We start from the raw sequence: 13,659 nt of genomic DNA, 5'->3' as shown, positions 1-13,659 counted from the left end.
GGCTGAGCCACTCCCCAAGCAAATGCTGCCGGGACAAACCCCTCCTGCCCCATCTCCCTCTGAGGCCTTGCTCCCCTCTTTTCCCCCAGGCCTGCAGCCCCAGACAGGCTTTGACCCAGGCCTGCAGCCACCTCATCCCTTCCTGCTGGGAGGTCTGAACTGAGCTGTCTTCAAACCTGCCCCCCGAGGCCTCAGGTTCTTAAATGGAGAGCACATCCCAGGCCCGTATTATGTATAGTGATGCATTCTATGAGAACTTATCTGAGACACCTCCGGGCCCAGAGGAAACCAGCTTTAAAAGACTTGAGTAATTTATAGAGTTGGGGGATGGGAAGGATGGACAGTGTGGACAGTAGAGGCGGCCTTTCCCACCTCCATTTCTTTCGTTTTTTTTTTAAACTTATTTTTGGCTGCATTGGGTCTTCGTTGCTGCGCAAGGGCTTTCTCTAGTTGAGGTGAATGGGGGCTACTCTTCATTGCGGTGCGCGGGCTTCTCATTGCAGTGGCTTCTCTTGTTGCAGAGCACGGGCTCTAGGCACGTGGGCTTCAGAAGTTGCAGCACCTGGGCTCAGTAGTTGCGGTGTGCGGGCTCTAGAGCGCAGGCTTAGTAGTAGTGGTGCACGGGCTTAGCTGCTCCACGGCATGTGGGATCTTCCCAAACCAGGGATCGAACCCGTGTCCCCTGCACTGGCAGGTGGATTCTTAACCACTGTGCTACCAGGGAAGTCCCCCTCCTCCATTTCTTTTTGTTCCCCAGTAAAAGCCTCTCAGGTTTCAACTTCTGGCCTTTCTTTGCATTCATTCTACAACTTTTTTTTTTAATGATTCCACAGTCGATAAGCCACTGGATTTGCCTGAGTCTGGACTCTCAACCTCTCTCAAACAGAAAAGAGTGGCCCAGATGCCTGCCTTCAGGGGAGGGGTTTCCTAAAATAGGCTGAAACACAGAGTCACTTGCCTGCTCTCGGGGACCTGCCTTTGTCTTTTTTAAAAAATTTTATTGACGTATAGTTGATTTACAATGTTGTGTTAATTTCTGCTGTACAGCAAAATGAGTCACTTATACATATATATATTCTCTTTCATATTCTTTTCCGTTATGGTTTATCACAGAGTATTGAATATAGTTCCCTGTGCTTTACAGTAGGACCTTGTTGTTTATCCATCCTATATATACTAGTTTGCATCTGCTAATCCCAAACTCCCAATCCATCTCTCCCCCACTCCCCTCCCCCTTGGCAACCACAAGTCTGTTCTTTATGTCTGTGAGTCTGTTTGTTTCATAGATAAGTTCATTTGTGTCATATTTTAGATTCCACTTGTAAGTGATACCATATGGCATTTGTCTTTCTCTTTCTGACTTACTTTGCTTAGTATGATAATCTCTAGGTCCAACCATGTTGCTGCAAATGGCATTATTTCATTCTTTTTAATGGCTGAGTGATATTCCATTGTATACCACATCTTCTTTATCCATTCATCTGTTGATGGACATTTAGGTTGTTTCCATGTCTTGACTATTGTAAATAGTGCTTCTAAGAACGTAGGGGTGCATGTATCTTTTCAAATTATAGTTTTGTCTGGGTATATGACCAGGAGTGGAACTGCTGGGTCATATGGCAACTCTTTAATTTTTTGAGGAACTTCCATACTGTTTTCCATAGTTGCTACACCAATTTACATTCCCACAAACAGTGTAAGAGGGTTCCCTTTTCTCCACACCCTCTCCAACATTTATTATTTGTAGACTTTTTAATGATGGCCATTCTGACCAGTGTGGGGTGGTACCTCATTGTAGTTTTGATTTGCATTTCTCTAATAATTAGCAATGATGATCATCTTTTCATGTGCCTATTGGCCATCTTTGGAGAAATGTCTGTTTAGGTCTTCTGCCCATTTTTTGATTGGGTTGGTTTTTGTTGTTTTTGTTGTTATTGAATTGTATTAGCTGTTTGTATATTTTGGAAATTAAGCCCTGTCAGTTGCATCATTTGCAAATATTTTCTCCAAGTCCGTAGGTTGTCTTTTTGTTTTGTTACAGTTTCCTTTGTTATGCAAAAGCTTATAAGCTCGATGAGGTCCCGTTTGTTTATTTTTGCTTTTATTTCTATTACCTTGGGAGACTGACCTAAGAAAACATTTGTACAATTTATGTCAGAGAATGTTTTGCCTATGTTCTCTTCTAGGAGTTTTATGATGTCTTGTCTTATATTTAAGTCTTTAAGCCATTTTGAGTTTATTTTTATGTATGGTGTGAGGGTGTGTTCTAATTTCATTGATTTACATGTGGCTGTCCAACTTTTCCAATACCACTTGCTGAAGAGACTGTCTTTTCCTCATTGTATATTCTTGCCTCCTTTGTCAAAGATTAATTGTCCATAGGTGTATGGGTTTATTTCTGGGCTCTCTATTCTATTCCATTGAGACATATGTCTGTTTTTGTGCCAATACCACATTGTTTTGATTACTGTAGCTTTGTAGTATTGTCTATAGTCTGGGAGGGTTAAGCCTCCTGCTTTGTTTTTTTCCTCAAGATTGCTTTGGCAATTCTGGGTCTTTTATGGTTCCATATAAATTTTAGAATTATTTGTCCTAGTTCTGTAAAAAGTGTAATGGGTATTTTGATAGGGGTCGCATTAAATCTGTAGACTGCTTGGGGTAGTATGGCCATTTTAAGAATATTAATTCTTCCAATCCAAGAACATGGGATATCTTTCCATTTCTTTGAATCATCTTCAATTTCCTTTATTAATGTTTTGTAGTTCTCAGCATATGTCTTTCACCTCCTAGTGAGGTTTATTCCTAAGTATTTTATTTTTTGATGTGATTTTAAAAGGGATTGTTAGTTTACATTCCCTTCCTGATATTTCATGGTTAGTGTAAAGAAATGCAACCAATTTCTGTATGTTAAACTTGTATCCTGCTACCTTGCTAAATTCGTTTTTCAGTTCTAGTAGTTTTTGTGTGGAGTCTTTAGGGCTTTCTATATATAGAAAAATATGGAACACTTCACGAATTTGCGTGTCCTCCTTGCAGAGGGGCTATGCTAATCCTCTCTGTATCATTCCAGTTTTAGTATGTGTGCTGCCTGAAGCAAGCACCTGCCTTTGTCTTTAGGGTAAAGTTTGAAGCCTTCCTGGCTGGGCCAGTCTGACCTTCAGGCTCTTGTCCCACTGCTACCCTTCAGCCATGGTGCTCTGGAACATCCAAATGGATTGCCTTAACCTGGAGACACACCCACCCTCCCATGTACAGTGTCTCCTCTTTACCTTTGTTCAGTCTGTCCTTTCCCTGGAATGCCCTTGCTCTCTATCCTCCTGGCCAAATTCTGCCTGTGCATCCATACACGATCGGCTCAGTTGCCATCTCCTCATAAAGCCTACTTGCTTTCTTCCTATGGGACACAACCTTTCCATAGGACACTGCACACCCACTCTGGTGGCACACTGTGGATGATTCTGTCCTCTCTACTAGACAGAAAGCTGCTGGAGGGCAGGTCTTTCTGATTTGTCCCTTTTCCCCATCGTGCCGGCCTCCTAACCCCAGTCCACTCCCGGGCCTGCACAGAGAGTGATCAGTTAATCTCACTGAATAAATTCCCAGGTCCTTTAGAAGCGTCCCCTAAGTCATGAATGTGCCACATTTTGCTTGGACGCTAGTAAACACCCCCCATCAGCCCCTGCAGGGCCCTCTGTCCCCCACAATCTGGTTCCCACTTGGGACATTATCACTGTCAACATAGTCAGCCTCTGGCTCTGCAGGCCACCGCCCTGGGCCCACACCTCCCAGCCATCACCCCAGAGGAGCTGGGTTCTGCAGTACACATGCACACACACCCCATATATCCGACCCCACAAAGCGGACCCAGCGTGTCCTTGCCAGGCACACCACGCGCAAAGCCACTGTGGTCAAATCCCCCCTTGAGGCTCTATGACCAGGATCAGCCCAATGTCTGACATGTAGATGCTAAGCTTACCCCACAGCTGTCACACCACTGACACAGAGCACACTCACACCAAAGTCACACGCTGCATAGACCGTGCATGGGGCAGCGGGCTGGCGGGGGTGTGTGGCCTATAAGCTACCATTCAAACCAAGACACTGGGACAGCAAGCCAAAATCCTATCCCTAACCTGCTCTTCCACACAGGCAAAACATTTGTACATCTGGTATACATAGGGCCCACGTGTATTACTCACATGACATACATCAGGAGTGGGTACGACTCCTTGCACACACACACACAGGCTCACCAAAAACAGCCTGCAGAACATCTGGAAGCAGAGAGGCGGCCCACCTGCACCCTTCCCATGCTACAGTCTCATCTTGTGCTGCTGCCCCCTCCACGTTCTACCCTCACACTCCTCTAAATGCTCGTGAAGACCCTCCCAGTGTGGGATTTCCCAGCACTTTAGAGCCACTGTTCTTTGGCACTTTTTAAAACCACTAGGGAAATCATGAAACCTAATGCAGAGTGATTGAGGCCATATGCTGTCGGTGTTTGCCCAGAAAGTCCCGAAGATTCCAGCCCAGGCTTTGCAGGGAAGCCTCGTTCTGTCTGCTAAGGGAGTAGGACCCAGAAGGGCTACGAGAGATGTCCTGATCCTCTGTGACCAGAATCATCCCCACCTCCCAGGTACTCAGGAGCTGCAAGAGCACTTGACAGGGCTCAGTGCTGGGGGAGCCGGAGGAGGGAAGTGAAGCCAGGAGCGGGAAAGTGAAGCTGTCATAAGAAGCTCCCTTCTCTTTACTAAGAGCTGAGGCCGGCCTGTGCGTGCGATGTTGCGAGCGTCCCGAGGCGTCATCAGCACCAGCAGTAGCTTCATCACCGTCACTGTAACCAGCTTTCTCTCTTTCAGAGGATGTACATTATTTGATGGATGTTGGCACAATCCCCAGTCGAACACTCGCTCCCACTACCTGTTACTCCATATTAGCTTTATTCTTTCAAGCCTTAAAGGCCTTTGGACTTCAGGAGCCTCGTAACATAAGATACAAATACCCCCTAAAAGTTCCCTCCAAAAGCCCCTATTAGCCATTCCCGCCTCCACTGTCAGCATATATTTAACATCAAATGTGTAGAAAAGCACTGACTACAGGGCCTGGTATATAGTAGGTGCTCAGGACATTGGGGTCCCTGTCACTGCTGCCCTGTCTGCGGTCAAGGCAGCCAGGTCTAGAGGAAAGAGACTGGGCTGTGGAGTCGGTTGGCCCCTTTCCCACAGTGTGACTCAGGGCAAGTTGACCCCTCCAGCCTCGCTTTGGCCTCTCTCCAGGATGGTTCTCTCTCTGGATAAGTCATTCCTTCCCTGCAGGGCTGTTATAAGAACAAAAGGAGACAAGGAACAAAAAGTGCCTGGCACAGGCTAGCACCAAGGGGGAGGTTAAAAATCTGAGTCTCCTTCCTCCTATCTCCAGCACTGGGGATGGGTCAGTCTGTCCTAAGCCAAGGGTCAGCCCTGTCTGTTGGGGTGAAGGGGCGTGGACACCAGTAAGGACCAGAGTCTTGCCCACACCTGCTCCCCCTTCTCCAGGGACTGCCCACTATGCATGTACCCAGCATGCAAAAACATTTCCAGGGATTTTAGACTTGAGAGCCTCCTGATAAGATACAAATACCTCTCAAGAGTGTTCAACAAGCCCTTATTAGCCTGTGATGCCTTCTTGGAGCTCAGGAGAGGCTCTCGGAGGAGGGAATGGTTGGAGAAGAGAAAGGGGCTACAGATGGGACAAGGGCATCAACACAGAGGAGAAAAGAAACTTGGTTTTACCGTCGAAGTCTCCAGGAGGACCCCAGCTTGGTTTACCAGCTTAGTTTACCAGCGAAGTGAACAAGGCCTGAACTTGATCCCAAATGTCCTTTTTTGGCCACACTCACTGTGTCTCAGGTCTTCCTGAAATGTCTTGGTATCTGTTTGGGAACTATTAGGAGGTGTCTGTGCTCCTCTAGGGAGACCTCTTGAGGGGTCAAATTTATATAGCATATTTGTGCAAATTAGGAAAAAACACCCCTTTCTCAAGACATTCTACTGACATCTGCCAAAAAACTGATGTAATATATACACAAGCTGTAGTGATTGCCATATGAGTGGCACCTCTAGAGTTGTGCAGTGCACAGCCTGCACAACTGTACAGAGCAGCCTCAGGTCACTGACAGCCTACTCATGTCGGACAGACCTAGGGTTTCCAGGCCTCACCTTCAGCCCTTCTCCACCTGTCCCCCAGGGGAGCCAGACAGAATGAGTCAGCCGCACAGGCCCTGGGCATTACACCCTTGGCACAGGGAAGCAGGGATGGGGATGGATGTGACAAGTGGCCTCTGTCCCTCTCTCCCTCTCATCTCTCTGGCCCTCTGCTCCTCATGCCTTATGCAGAGTTTCTCTTCCCCAACATGCATCCACTGTCAGTTGCTGGTTTATCAGTGACACACTAATTAGGTCCAGTGAGGTTTGCTCTGCATTGGAGAGGCCTCTGTGGCTGGCATTCAGTCCAAGCTGTTCTCTCTTTGCCTTGTGGACCGCGTGTCACTCTTTCTCCCTGGGAAATCACAAATGAGGCTCCCCACCTGGGAGTCCCACTCTGAGCCCTCAGAGCTGGGAGTGGCGGTGACCGAGAAGGGTAGGCAGGGGGACTGTAGCAGCCCAGGGCTGGCACTCTGCTTGGCAAAGAGCAGATGCTTGCCTGACAAGGGGCTCTGTAAACAGTGAAGCACATTCCACATGTGTGCTTCTGGCATTGAAGTGCCATTGGGCACCTAAATCAGCTTGCGTTGCTGGCCCTGAAACTCTAGGAATAGCACGGGAGAAGAGGGGAATAGGAGCAACCAGAGGAGTGGGGAGGCCACTGCAGAACATCTGGAAGTAGGGAGAGGCCTAGCCTGAGCCCTTTCATGCCACAGCCTCATCTTGTGCCTCACCCTGTGCCTCACCCCGCTGCCGCCACTAGAGGGTAAACTCCATGAGAGCAGGGACAAGCTCTGTTCCGCTCACGGAGTATCCCCTGGCCTAGCACAGTGTCAGACACATACTAGTGCTTCAACAACATTCCCTGAATGACTGAATTAATTCAACCCATAGGCACTGAGCACTGACTGTGGTCGAGGCACCATGCTAGGGCCAGGGCCATAGGGCTGAGGAAAAGAGACCCAGTCCTTACCCTCATGGAACTTACAATCTAGTGAATGAGAGCTGATTTTGTTTTAATTCATCACAATTGTGAAAAGTGTCACAAAGGAGCAGGGAACAGGGAAACCTGCTCTGGAAGTGGAAGGGCAGGGGAAAGTTAAAGAATATGGGAGCTGAAGGGGACCTTCGGTCACACCTAGTCTAGCGTGATGGTTAGTGAGGCCGGGGCCTGTCACGGCACCTGGCCTATGGTAGATGCTCAACAGGCGTTTGTGGATTGAATGGGTGAACGAATGAAGCCAGGTCACCGTGAGCCAGTACCTTTGCCTCACTTAAACCCATGTACTGTGACCGCAGGTCCAGGGCCCTTTCTTGCCTAAGCCATCCCTACTCCTCCAGCAAGAAGACATGCGGGCCAGGCCGACTTCCCTGGTTGCCTGTCCCAGAGTCCTTTCTGCTGAGTTCCCACGGGCCTGCAGAGCCTGCCCACTACCTCAGCCTGGATCTACACAACTCAGTCCATTCTGTTTACACTGCCTTCTACCCACAGAACATATTTAAGGGGACCCTGAGACAAACTTGCACAATTGCCCACCCCTTTTGTGTGAGGGAGGGTCAACCACTTTCCATCCTCCTCCTCTTTCACTCCAAAAAATACTCATTAACCTCCTGCCCATTGCAAGGAAAATGGATGATCAACACACGGAGCCCAGCTGTTGATTAATTTTCCCAAACAGGGCCAAACTACAAAGCAGCATATTGCAGGGGAGAAAATTCAATAAACAGCATTTGAAACAAATTTAATAGAACATATAACTCATTACCCACCGGGGTCTGGGCCTGTGTTGCCACATTGTACAAGAAGGCAGGTGGAAGGTGGAGGGGAGATTTGCATCTCTTTAGTGAGACCAGCTCCAGGGGTTCTGCCAGTAGCTCTTTCAAATCAAGTTCAAGATGTTAATAGCCTGTGCTGCATCTATAATTAGCAGGCCTTTGGATGGGAGGAGGAGTTCACATCCATCCTCTATTCACAGAATGAAGACACTGAGCAGGTCTGGCAGGCTTCCCTCCGCAGAAGCTGGAACCTCGGGGACCTGCCCCTGTGGGAGGTGCAGGCACCCTTTCCTGGGCTGGAGGAGGGGGGCGGGCTATGCAAGTGTAATGGGGATAGATAGCAATATAAAAACACCCAGATATCAACTGCCAGTTGCTGAGAAAGGGCCAGAGTGTCTGGGCCTGGCCGGTGGCCCTTCCTCAAGGTCAGGGCCATGTCCTCTGGATGCTCTGTGCTTAGGTGGTGAGTGTGCTGTTGATGTGAGTGAGCAGGGGCAGCAGAGGCTATCCCAGAGTTTCACCACATCTGGGATCTTAGCATCCTGTGCTGAAATGGGAGCCAGGAGATTCGAGTTCCAAACCCATCTCTGCCTAGCATTGGCTGTGTGACCTTGGGCAAGTCACTTTCCCTCTCTTGGCCTCAGTTTCCTCACGTGTAAAACAAGGTAGCCAGACCAAGTGATTCCCAATGTCCTTTCCAGCTCTGGCACAAGGAGCTGTCCCCCCACTGATAGAAATGGGTATGTGACCAGTCCCAGGCCGCGCATTAGCAGAATAGGTGGCCACCCAGATGGTGTGACTTTTAGATTCCAGGAGGGCTCCCCACCCCAGGAACTGCATTCCCACCACTCCTCACTCCTTCAGGTTAAGACCCCTACTGCATGCAAGAAGATGCTCAGAGAGTCAGAGCTAAAAGGTCCTTAGAGATGATCCAGCCAGTGGTTCCCAGCTAGACACGTGCAGAAGCTGCAGCAGGTTGCCAGGAGCGGTTCTGAACATTTCACAAAGCCTACAGGCAGTCTTCCATTACCTGTGACAAAGCTCACTAAAACACCAAGGTTTTCCTTCTACTGTTAATTAGAATTAAATTAACTCTATGTGATCTCCCAGGTTAGCGTGAGCTAATCAGAAGCCCTGATTGATTATAGGTGATATCATAGGAATTTCTAGGTCATGGTTGGTGCATAGGATGCTGCCACCTGCATCACATGGTATGTGGTCACTGGCCAGATTGCACCTGTTTAGACGCCAGCACACAGTGACAGCAGTGTCTCTCAAACTGAGAGAGCTTTGTAGAGGGAGGATACTAACAAGGGCTCTTGGTGGTGAAAAGTTGGGGAGACTGATTGATTTCAACAGCCACATACAATTGATAAGGAAACCAAGGCCTGTATGTTACCTAGTATGAACGTCAGTCAATCAGAAGAGAAAGCTGTTTTCCAGCAGCAAGGTGTGTAGGAATTCTGGATGGAGATCTTGGGGAACAGCTTCAATAAAGGGCCTTTATTGAGAGAGTGAGCAGAGGTGCTAGGCTATGTGAAACACATGAGATGCCAAATGCAAACTCCCCAACTTCCCTGGGTTCTCATCCTGTCCTTTTTTCCAGACTCTGAAAAGATCAGCAGACGTGGATTCAAGGCTGGTCTGGGCCAGGCACTGGGCTGGGGGGAAGAGGGTGGATAAGTCTCAGGTCTGCCTCATGGGCTCACTCTGACTTTCAGTCTCCTCCTCATGAAGGTGATGAATTCGATCATCTCTAAGATCTATTCAGCTTGGAGGGTCTTGTCTTCCAGAGTGGATGCACTCGAGGCCAACAGGGTAATTTTCTGGCTGTACTTCTGACCCTCAGCCTGGCCGGGCAGGGTTTGGGCAGGGGGTGGCAGGATGGGGCATGGAACCATAGACCAGGATCTGGCCTGGCTTTCCCTTTGCACAAGAGCCCCCAGGGAGGCCCAGAGTTGGTGTGGTAGCATGGGACTCTTCCTTAGACCAGACAGTATTCTGCTTCCTGTGTGTGATGGGAGCCACAGAACCCTGGGCCACCAGGGCCCCTCACTCATTTGTCCAAGAATATTCATAGAATACTTCTATTCTGTGTCAGGTACTGAGCTAGGGATACTGGGGCAACCAAGACAGATAAGGTCCCTGTTCTCATGAAGTTTCTAGTCTAACTGGGGGAGACAGACAGTAAATAAGTGGACAAATAAACACATCTAGATGCAAGCATGAGTGTCCCTGTGTGGACACTGCCTTGGAAGCTGCCCAAGAGCAGAGAGCAGGTCACAGGCTCCTGTGTGTCCCTGGAGCCCACTCGCAGGGCTGGCTCAGAGTTGGCCCCCACTCAGCAAACATTGGGTGAATTGCCTGGCATGAGAGAGAAAGCATACGGAAAGTGCCCAGGCCTTCTGGTCCTGTCCTTGGTAGAAGCCAGCATGTACACACAAACATCTCATTTCAATTAAACAACATTTATCCAGGGCCCATTTATGCACCAGCAGGGTCCTAAGCCCTGAGAATCTAGACATGAATAAAATCAGATCCCTGGCTCCCTCAGCTCACAGCGCAGGGCGGAGGCAGGCATGTGAGCTAACCCGGAGCCCCTCTGTGCTAGGATGGTGGTGGCCGTTTGTGCACGCGGTTCCCACCAGGGGAGGACAGGTAGGCTGGGGAGGGAACAGCAGGAGGGAAGGATGAGGACGAGGAAGGAGTCACAAATTTATACCCAAATCCACATGGATGGATAAACAGATGCCCCCAGAGACACACACACACAGAGACTCACAGGTGTGTACACTGACTGCCTACGCAAGTGTAGACATAAATACCCCTGTAGGCTCAGATGCCACACAGGCCATCGTGATTAAGACCCGTTCGTGGTACACCAAACTGGGGAGATGTGTGGGTGAGAGAATGGCCACATGGGGGCGTTGGCACATGGGCACCCTGGGAATCGCCAGACCTTGGCCAGGGGACACCTTGAGGTGGGCGGAGCTGTAAGTCTAAACCTGAGAAGTTAGGCTGATTATTGTCTTGCTGTGCATGTCCATCACCAGAGACAGCCAATCAGCGACACACACAGACCCGCAGATCAGAGGCCAGAAGGTAGGGAATTTGACAAAAAGTTTCACTGTTAGTACTTGTGCTCACTGAGGAGTTTGAACCTGGTCGGGTCAGGACAGCGAGATGGAGGAGGGGGAGATGTACCAGGCCTTCAGGGCAGAACTGTATCCTTTAGAAGCTGCCTGCTTCCCCATCTGGATTTTTTGCCATCAGGAGCTAACAAATGGAAAGTGTTTGGAACACACAGCTCTTGGCACATGGTAGCCCCTCAGTGAGTGGTCATTCCATCCCCCAAAACCATGGTAAAATTCTGGCCTGTTCAGCTGTGACGAGGGGAACCAGGGAGACAGCCTGGAGGAGGTGGCAGGAGGGTGAACCTGGGGACGTGAGGTCACGTGCCCCATGTGAACGCCAGCCCTCCTCTCCCGCACAGGGCCCGGCCTTTGTTCATCAAGTGAGAGATGGATCCCTCCTCCAGAGCTGCCTTCTGCTGAAACCTTTGAGGGTCTTGTGTATTCTTTTCGTAAGAGATACTATTTCTTTGTAGTAATAATAGCTCTTATAGTGCTTTCTACCTGCCAGGAACTGTTCTATCTGCTTCATCTATAACTAATTTAATCCTCTTAACAATCCTATGAAGTAGGGGCATTATTATTCCCATATTACAGATGGAGGAACTGAGTCCCCAAGGGGTTTAGTAAATTGTGCAAGGTCATACGGTGAATAAGTAGTGGAAGCAGGATGACACTAGACTCCATTCTCTAACCACTGGGCTCTGCCACCTTTCTGGAAAGATCTGGTTCTTTCTCCTTCGCCCTCACTGATACACCATGGGGCCCTGGATAAGTCCCTGCCCCTCTCTGTCTCTACTTCTTTCTCGGGGAAGCTAAAGTCCTGTCACCTGGGGGCTTCCCAGGGCTGTTGTAAGGCCAAGCTGACTGTCCACCTCCATGCACAGGCTACACGGGAGAAAATGGGCCCTGGTGCGGCCTTCTGGAGAGCAGATATCTCGAGGTGGGTGCTCTGCATCTTGCCCACTAGAGCAGGGCAGGGTGGTCAGTCCTCTCTGAGCCCCACCAGCAGACCCGCAGTTGGACTCACAGGCCCCTTGAGGCCTCCTAGGAGGACCGGGGTTGGAGACACTAATGGGGATGCCAGGAGAGAAAACCCTTCCTCTTAAAGTAAACTCACCCAGACAAAATCATAAACTGAGCACGCAATTTGCACCCCGGCCAAGGCCCTCAGAGCTTAAACATATTCTTTTGGTCTATTTATAGTCCTGGAGAAGTTAAAATTTTCAGAGTAATGGGAGCGCTAACAGATTCCAGCTGGTCAGGGTCTGCCAAGGACTGGCAGGGGAAAGAGTGGGAACCATGGAACCTTCTGGTACAGGACTCTGCACTTCCCAGACCCTCCTCCCTGACTCAGCCTCTGCAGGTGGGACAGGAGACAAGGGCTAGAGAGGAGCCTCTTCACCAGGGGCCATAATAAGGTCTCTCTGTGACCTAAATGGAGGTGAGGCCAGTTGCCCGGGCTCCCCTACGTCAAGGCTTTCATTTCAAAGATGCTGGAAGTGAGGCTCAGAGAGGGACAGTAATCTATCCAGTGTCACACAGCTAGTGGGACCCAGGCAAGCTCTGGTATCCTGGCCCATGCGTCAGCATTCCTGTAGTAAACCTCAGCGCAAGACCTGAGAAGCTGGCTGGAGATGGTCCCTAGCGGGAGACAGTGGGAATTCAACATCCAGTGACCATATGCTCCAGAGGAGAAAGCCCCAGCGTGGGCTCCTGGGTGGGGAAGGCACGTCCTGGGTACTCTGAGAAGAGAGCCCCAACTTACTTCCCTGGCATTCAAGGCTACCAACACCTCTTTTAAATATCTCCTTCGCCCCTCCCTACACAAACCCCCCCTCCTGCGACCCCTAGAACATTCCCAGCTCTCATATTCCTCTGTACTCTTGTCCACACTCTTCCCACCTGGATTGCCTTTACCCCACTTTCTCTGATTAAATGTTCCCACCCCTGAAGGCCTCTCAAGTTCCCATTCCTGGTGGCCCTGTGACTTGTCCTCACTCTGAACTCCTTACTGGAGCTAATAGCCCACCTAAGGAGGCCTGGTATAGTGGATCCTGTAGGGTGTCACCCAGATTCACGATTCAGGATGGATGGAGGCACCCCTTCCTTCTAGCTGCAGGAAACTTAGTGGCTCCCAGCTGAGTCCCTCTGCAGAAATTGCCTTCAGTCAAAGAGCATGGATTCCCCTGAAGTCATTCCCCCTTCCCCAGGGCAGTGGATTGGTCTGGGGTATGGAGGCCCTCCCTCCCTTTCCTCTGGCAGGACAATTCTAAGGACCAACCCACTGCAGAGCTTCCTGGCAGATCAGCTGAGGACGTTGTTGCAACTGCACCTCAGTTCAATTTCTCCCTCTGCCCGTCCTGCTTCCCTTACCCCTCGTAGAGGTTATTCTCAAAAGCTCACTAGTTTCCATCTCAGAGAATGCTTTCCAGGAAAGCTGGTTTATGACACCTGGTAACAGAAGGGTTAAGCAGACAGTCTTGGTTCAAATAGAGATCAACCATGTTTAGCTCCATGACCTGGGCTGAATTACATAACTTCTCTGACAATTGTTCTATCTATTAAGT

General features: G+C 49.5%; 1 protein-coding gene across 30 annotated transcripts in view; it reads left to right on the top strand.

The window, feature by feature from the left end:
* The window catches only part of MEGF11 (multiple EGF like domains 11), a 368,856-nt gene that overhangs the window by 321,574 nt on the left and 33,623 nt on the right, over positions 1-13,659 (top strand). The gene's annotated exons all lie outside the window — the stretch shown is intronic.

This window comes from Balaenoptera borealis (assembly GCF_965194805.1).
Source record: "Balaenoptera borealis genome assembly, chromosome: 3".
NCBI lineage: Eukaryota > Metazoa > Chordata > Mammalia > Artiodactyla > Balaenopteridae > Balaenoptera > Balaenoptera borealis.
The sequence above is the reverse complement of the archived record's forward strand: the minus strand, read 5'-3'. Positions and strand labels throughout refer to the sequence as shown.